Here is a 6,811-nt window from a genome sequence, read left to right on the forward strand (position 1 = left end):
ATGAATATGTTTAAAGATGACAGTGTGACTAGCGTGACCTGTTCAATGACTTAGATTACAAAAATCCTCACATTAATTGTAATTGCCGAGACTCAGACTTTTGGTCCCCATGTGTCCTTCAGACAGGGAGATGGTCCCCAAATGATTCAAAATTCCCAGGCTCCTCGTTTAGTCCAAAGAGTCCAAAGGGAAGTTCAGCTTTGCTTGCTGACCCCTGAAGAAGGCTGAGCCATGTTGTCAGAAGGTGTCACCCTTGAGGCTCCAGGCAGGACCTCTCTAGGGGAGAGGGGAAGTAGGTAGTCGTGTGTGTGTGTGTGTGTGTGTGTGTGTGTGTGTGTGTGTGTGTGTGTGCACCAAGAGGAGCTGTAGGCTTCAGACCAGCAACCCCACAGGTTTATCGCTCACACCACAGACCGGGGATGCCTGTGGGTATTCGTTTACCACAGGTAAGTGCCGCCAGCAGGTGAGAGGGGTGGCCCCTCTCCCGTGCTTAAGTCCTGGACTCCTAGTCCCTCCACCTAAACCGCTGAATACTAACCTATTAGTGGTGGTGGGGCACTATTGCAGGCATCCCAAGCAAAGCCCATGGCAGGTGTGGGCTCCCGGGTTCCCTGTTCCTTCCTCTTCAGGACCCACTGGTACCTCAGAGAGCTGCAATCCCCACCCCACCCCCATTCTGTCCTTCTTGTGCCATTCAGGACGTGGCATTTGCCCAGGACACACAAATGCCAGTTATTTTGACTGAACATGTTGGAGCTCCCTCATGCCGTCCTGACACCATGGTTCCATTTTCTCCAACCGGGATCATGATTTCAAGGGTGGGAGCTAAACATCTACTTTGGATATCTTCCAACTTCTCCCTGTCTTGAAAGAAGCCAGGCGTCGGAGCCCCAGGTCCAGATGAAGAGAGTGCCATCTGTGGGGAGAAGGCGTGGCCGTGGTGTTTTTGGTGTGAGCCCTTTGGGAGAGACATTGGAGCTGGTGGGAGGAGCAGCTTGCAACCCTATGGGAACTGTAGGAGAAAGTCTTGAAACCACGTAACATGGAAGCCTTCCTTCACAGGCCTGGCTATTGGGAACTGGGTCTGTGACCCTTCCTCCACTATTTCACAAATAAGGACCCTCACTAATTTGTTTATTTATTTATGTTTGTTTTATGTGTCTGGGTCCTTTGCATCATGTGCCTGCAGTTCTTGAGAAAGCCAGAAGAGGGCATCAGATCACCTGGGACTAGATTTCCAGACTGCTGTGGTTACTGGGAATCAAATCCAGGTCTTTTGGAACTGTTCTTAACTTTGGGGCTATCTCTCCAGCTACCTCCACTTATCTGTTTGTTTGTTTTTGAGACAAGGTTTCTCTGTGGCTTTGGAACCTGTCCTGGAACTAGTTCATGTAGACCAGACTGGTCTTGAACTCACAGAGATCCACCTGCCTCTGCCTCCCAAGTGCTGGGATCAAAGGTGTGCGCCACCACTGCCCGGCTTCCACTTATCTTTAAAGATTTACTTTCATTTTATTTGTGTGTGTTGTGAGCCACCCTCTGAAGGTACTGGGAACTGAACTCAGATCCTCTGCAGGAGCAGCAAGCGCTCTGAACCACTGAGCCATCTCTGTGGGTCCTAAGGAAACTTTCTTGCTAGAATTCATGCAGGATTCCCAGAGCAAGAGGGAATCCCAGTGACAACAGAGGTGGCATGTCTTTGTTAAATGTCATGAAGCTCAGAGCTGGGTGTATTGAACTTGAGGAATGTATGTTCTATTCAAGTTCACAGAGTAAAAGACACGTGCCCTGAATGTTTCCACCTAGATTCAGGCATCGAAGCCTAATGCTGGACTTTAAGGGGAGGCAATAAAGGTAAAATGAAACTTTTAACGGTGGAGTCTGACCCAAACAGACCAGTATCCTCACAGAAGATTCCAGAAAGCTTGTTTTGTCTCTGTCATGAGTGGACATAATAAAAAAGCAAGCAATTGCGGCCAAGAAGAGAGCTCTCACCAGACTCAGGGCCGGGCCAGACCTTGTGCATTCAGCCTCCATGATGGAGAGGAATGTTTTGCTGCCATTTAAGTGGTCCCTCCTACACTCTATCAGCCCCCTGGCTGTATCTCTGGTATCTGAGTGCTCTGTAGAAATCCCAGGGAGAAAATACCAACAGTTCATCTCTGTTAACCACCAACCTTTATCTGTGTTCATCTCAATGGCTTAAACCCCCCTGCTTCTGGAGTTAAATTGCCTATAACACTCAAGGCATGCTGGCCTGATGCCATCCTCCATGGATGCCAGAAGCCCATCTGTCTGGTTCTGAAATGTTCCTGACCAAATGATCCAACAGGTGCAGGCAAGTCTACAAAGCACCTGTGTTTTGGCACTTGTCCCCTGCCCCACTCTATAGCAAGTGATTGTCCTTGATCACCTTCAGTGAAAGCAAAGCCCCAGCTGCCCCTTTAGGGGGTGGAGAAGGGGATATGCGTGCTTGTGTAGAAGAACAGGGCAGAGGCCTCCTGTAGCCGGACTGGTCCTTCCCAGTGCCTAGGTGTACCAGCCTATCTTGTGTGTTTATGGGGGCATCTCCTCATCTACCAAATGCTTCTGAAGTCCCACTCCCCAAATATCCCCCTACCCTGAAGCCTGTCTGGAGCCTTCCTTAACCATCCTAGGACTCCTGGCTCGTAGGTCCTCTCTACTGGAGAGGGAAGGGAAGGAAAACTGTCTTCTCCCTGGACCTTTGCCACTAGCATTGTGTCTCTTGCCTTAGTCCTATCCGTTGGGCAGGCTCAGCTTGTGTGAGAGATTCTGTCTCTGAGAGTCAGCTCTTGCCATCCTCAGGTTTAGTCAGGGCTGGCTTATCCCTGAACAACGAATGGCCCTAAGTGCCTAGCCTTCTTCACTATCAACCTTTCCCATCATGTGACTTGGATGGGAAACAGGAGTGTTTGAGCATCCAAACCATCCTTAGAAAAGGGGTTGTGCCACACTCTGCAGATCACCCTGAATACCCTCTTTTGGTGTCTGTGCTCTTCAAGGCCCCTCCCACACTCTCCCATCTCCTCCCACCCCCATGACTGCACTGCATCCTTGCAGACAAGTTTTGGTTATGGTTGCTCAGGTGACTGCCTTGGAGCAAAGGCGCCGCCTGGGGCCTCAAAGGTGAGCCTCAGGTTTGCTCCGACAAGCATTCCTTTGAAGTCTTTCCTTTGCAGACATCAAAGGACAGCCGGCCTCACTTCTGTTGTAGATCACAGTGAAGGTTGTCCCCCCACCCCTGGCCCCACCCCGGCCCAGCACGAGGGGACGTGAACATGCTGTGTTCACCTCTACTGTGCTCCAAGCTCCTTCAGCGCCTGTGGGAGCTCTACCCTGGTCTTACCGAGAGGCACTGCTGAGAAGTGAGAGGAGCTATGGTGATAGTTTCAGGGGCGTGCACCTCAAAATCAACTTTTGTGACTCTTTGGGTCCCCTGTCCTCAGAATGAGATTCTCATAGTGGCCTCAGTCAGCCTCTCTGTGGCCCCAAAAGGATGCTGTCCACAGCGTAGCTGGCCCTCTGAGGACCATAAAGGACCTTACAGGTAGCATCTCCACATGCTGGCACTCAGTTATTTATTTATTTATTTATTTGACAAAATTGGTAACACTCCAAAAATTTGGGTGTCATCCTTGTGCAAGGGCCATGCTAATCTTCTCTGTGTAGTTCCAGTTTTAGTGTGTGTGCTGTCGAAGTGAGCCTTTTCATCCCTGGTTAGAAGGCTCACCAATGATCTGTTAAGCCAGTCCTTTCTAATCCTTGCAAGTCTCTGCAGCCGCTACAGTCATTTCAAGCATCTTTGAAATTATTGGTGATTCATTGTAACTTTCTAGAGGCTAGAATCTTCCCTGTGGGCGTTCTCAGAAACCCAGGGCATCTCCACTGTATTACTGTAGTGACTTTAGCTTCAAAAGGTCCACAGGGAGGGGACACGTGAGGAACATAGCTGACAAATAAATGCAGCTGATGTGAACAGGCATTTTCCAATTAAATCTTCCCTGGAAGGGTCCACAGGGAGGGGACACTTGAGAAACAGCGGCAAGTGCAAATGATAAATAGATGTTGTCCAATGTAATCCTCTGGGAGCCAAGGGGAGAGACATGAGGTAGCTAGGATTAACAGAGAAGTGACGGTTAAGAAATGAGGCTGTCCCTGGTCAGCCTTCCACACCCGGGTCATGTCTTGGAACTTGAGTATGTAGGAGAAAGGAGTAACTTAGGCCTAGGCCATGCCGGCCAGGGGCTTTGGTAGGTGAGGAGGAGTTCCCCATGAGGAAAGATAGATTTATACCATAACTGGCCAGAGAAGGAAGTGTTACCTTTGGAGGACGTGTGGTCAGCAGGCCTCTTGGGCTGGGCCCCTCATGTTTACAGAGCCAGTGTTGTGATGGTTCAAGATGGAGGAACAGGCTAAAAGGACTGGAGCCGGGTGCATGGGGTCTAAGTGACTTAGTGGCTACTACAGCTAACTGAGCACCCACGAGACTGCCACTAGACACCCCCTAGGTGTCTAGCTCCTGATCAACCGGGAAAACCAGTTGAACACTTGAGAGGTGCCCTGTGACATCATGCTTGGTGCCCAGGTGTCTGGTAAAGGGACCACAAGTGTTGAATCCCTTAGCGGGGCCATTAGAGACCAGTTCTTCTCTGGAACCAGAAATTAAAGCCCAAGACAAGGACACAGTGCATTGAATGAATTTATTTATTCAGTAAATAATATTAATCAAATCGATTTTCCAGTTAATGTTGCTAGATTTTACAACTGTACATGTAGCTGATGTGTCAGGCTTCCTAGCCTGGGTACAGATAAGGTCATGTTTATGGTTAAACAATAGCTTCTAGCCCCATCGGCTTTAGTTACAGGGATCTAGACTTTTCCCACAACTAAGTCCTGGGTGTCCCCACTCACCGGTGCAATATGCTGCACTCCGACTTTAACACCGACCCTCCTCAGTTCCGGTACAGCTGGGCCAATTGCCAGTTGAGGACCCATAGGACTGGTGATTTGGGCCCAGAGTCTGGACACACACCAGGTAAGTCTCCACGGGAAAAGACAAGAATTGTCTTCCCTTCACTCACTATTTTGGAATGAATCAGGGGTTCTCAAGCCCTACCTCCCCCCCCCCCAGCCATCTCCAGGTCCAGGGTCATCACACCGATCTGACACTGCTGTCCCCCTCCAGGAACTTTGTCCTTACCTTTCCTCAGTTCATGGCTCTAGATTCCCTACCCTTTTGACAGAACTCGGAGGAGGTGGTCCCACGACCTACCCGGTCACGGGCTAACCTACAGCAGCCACAAATGTTCTATTGTACGTAACAGTCAGGCTGTCTCAGTGTTACAGATGGTGTCTCTGTCCAAGACAGCTGAGAGACAAAACAGTATCCACTTCTGGGTCTGCACAGCCCTGAGTCCGCCAAGAGGTTCCTGGAGGCCCAACCCTGGCACTGGGCTCTTGTCCTCGTACCCCTCTCCTCTACAGACACTGCCAAGGTCCTTGAGTCTCTTCCTTACATTTTCCTTCAGTGGCCCACAGGTGGCTCCCACAGTGACACTTAAACATTGCCACAGCCACTACGGCCTGGATGTCCCACCCTTCCATGGCTTCTAATCCATGACGGGAGGAAGCTGCTCTGCCCCTAGCCTCCCTACTCACCTTCCTTACTCTCTCACGGCCTCAGCCCTTCCTGCCCATCTCCCTTCCTCCTCTCCTCCTTTTCTGTCCTCTCCTTTCTCCTTCTACCTCCTCTCCCTCCCTTCCTCTTCTTCCTTCCCTTCCTACTCCTCCTTCCTCCCACGCCTGGCCTCACCACCATCTTCTGCTTTGCGGGCAGCTCCCAAATTACAGACACATCTCCATCTTCTCCCGTCCCTCTCCACGCCATCCCCCAGCCCCCAGCCCCTGCAGGATCCAGTTAGGGCTGTGGTGGCTTCTCTTCCTAAAGACTCGTGTCTTATTCATGCGAAGTCTCACGGGTTTCTTCTCGTCCCACTCCTTCCGTCTTGCAAAAACACCCCACAATTTATCCTTCTGATCATTTCACTCTCTGGAAAGGCTGAGTCATCGCAAGCTAGACTTTCAGCTGTCACTGTGAGCTCCTTTGCCAGAGTAAGAGGAGCTGATGAAGGCTCCCACACTGATTCAGCTGCCTGTAGTTTCCCTCCAGGAACTGGTGAGCGCCTACCACCTTCCTCCAATCCAGGTCTTTGTGAGGAAAGCCTCTCCCTCCCCTCCAATTTCTGGCCAGCTCCCTAGACAGTGTCACCAGTACCAGCTGTCCAAGTAGGACCCAAAAGGGACACCTTCTTCATTCTGCTATGGCTGAACCAAGTTAAGTTCAATCCTTTCTCATCCCTTTCACATAGGTCTATTGAATCTGTTCAAGGCTGTTCAACATAGAAGACTGGTCACCTTTAAGAGAGTTATATTTTTTAGGCTGTCTTAGTCCTGGGACAGCACTACTACAGGATGGCAATAGGAAAGGGGCCATCCAGTTCCAGCTCCGGTGTGTCTCTTTCCTTCCCTGGGTATATTCTACACCTTTTCACTCTGCTCACTTTCCACTCTGTCCCTACTGGCCCCATAGTGTCCCCCTCCATAGTGACCTACTTCACACTGTCCCCTCCATCTAATCCTTCTCAGGGGCCTGAGGTTTGGATGGCCTCTTGTGCCTTCTAGGGCTGGAAGGGAATTTGTTCAGCCCTTAAAAGCTCCCTTTGTCATCATTTCTGTGAGGTCAATTGCCAACAGAGCTTCAGAAGGGTCTGGAAAAAAAAAGTACACGCTT

General features: G+C 50.3%; 1 non-coding gene across 1 annotated transcript; it reads right to left on the minus strand.

Annotated features, from left to right (window-relative positions):
• Positions 1–3,618: 3,618 nt before the first annotated feature.
• On the minus strand, positions 3,619–3,724 carry LOC127226342 (U6 spliceosomal RNA). Its single transcript, XR_007834875.1, has one exon. It is a non-coding gene; the product is annotated as a U6 spliceosomal RNA (small nuclear RNA).
• Positions 3,725–6,811: the final 3,087 nt, after the last annotated feature.

Source organism: Phodopus roborovskii, unplaced genomic scaffold (genome assembly GCF_943737965.1).
Source record: "Phodopus roborovskii unplaced genomic scaffold, PHOROB, whole genome shotgun sequence".
Lineage (NCBI taxonomy): Eukaryota > Metazoa > Chordata > Mammalia > Rodentia > Cricetidae > Phodopus > Phodopus roborovskii.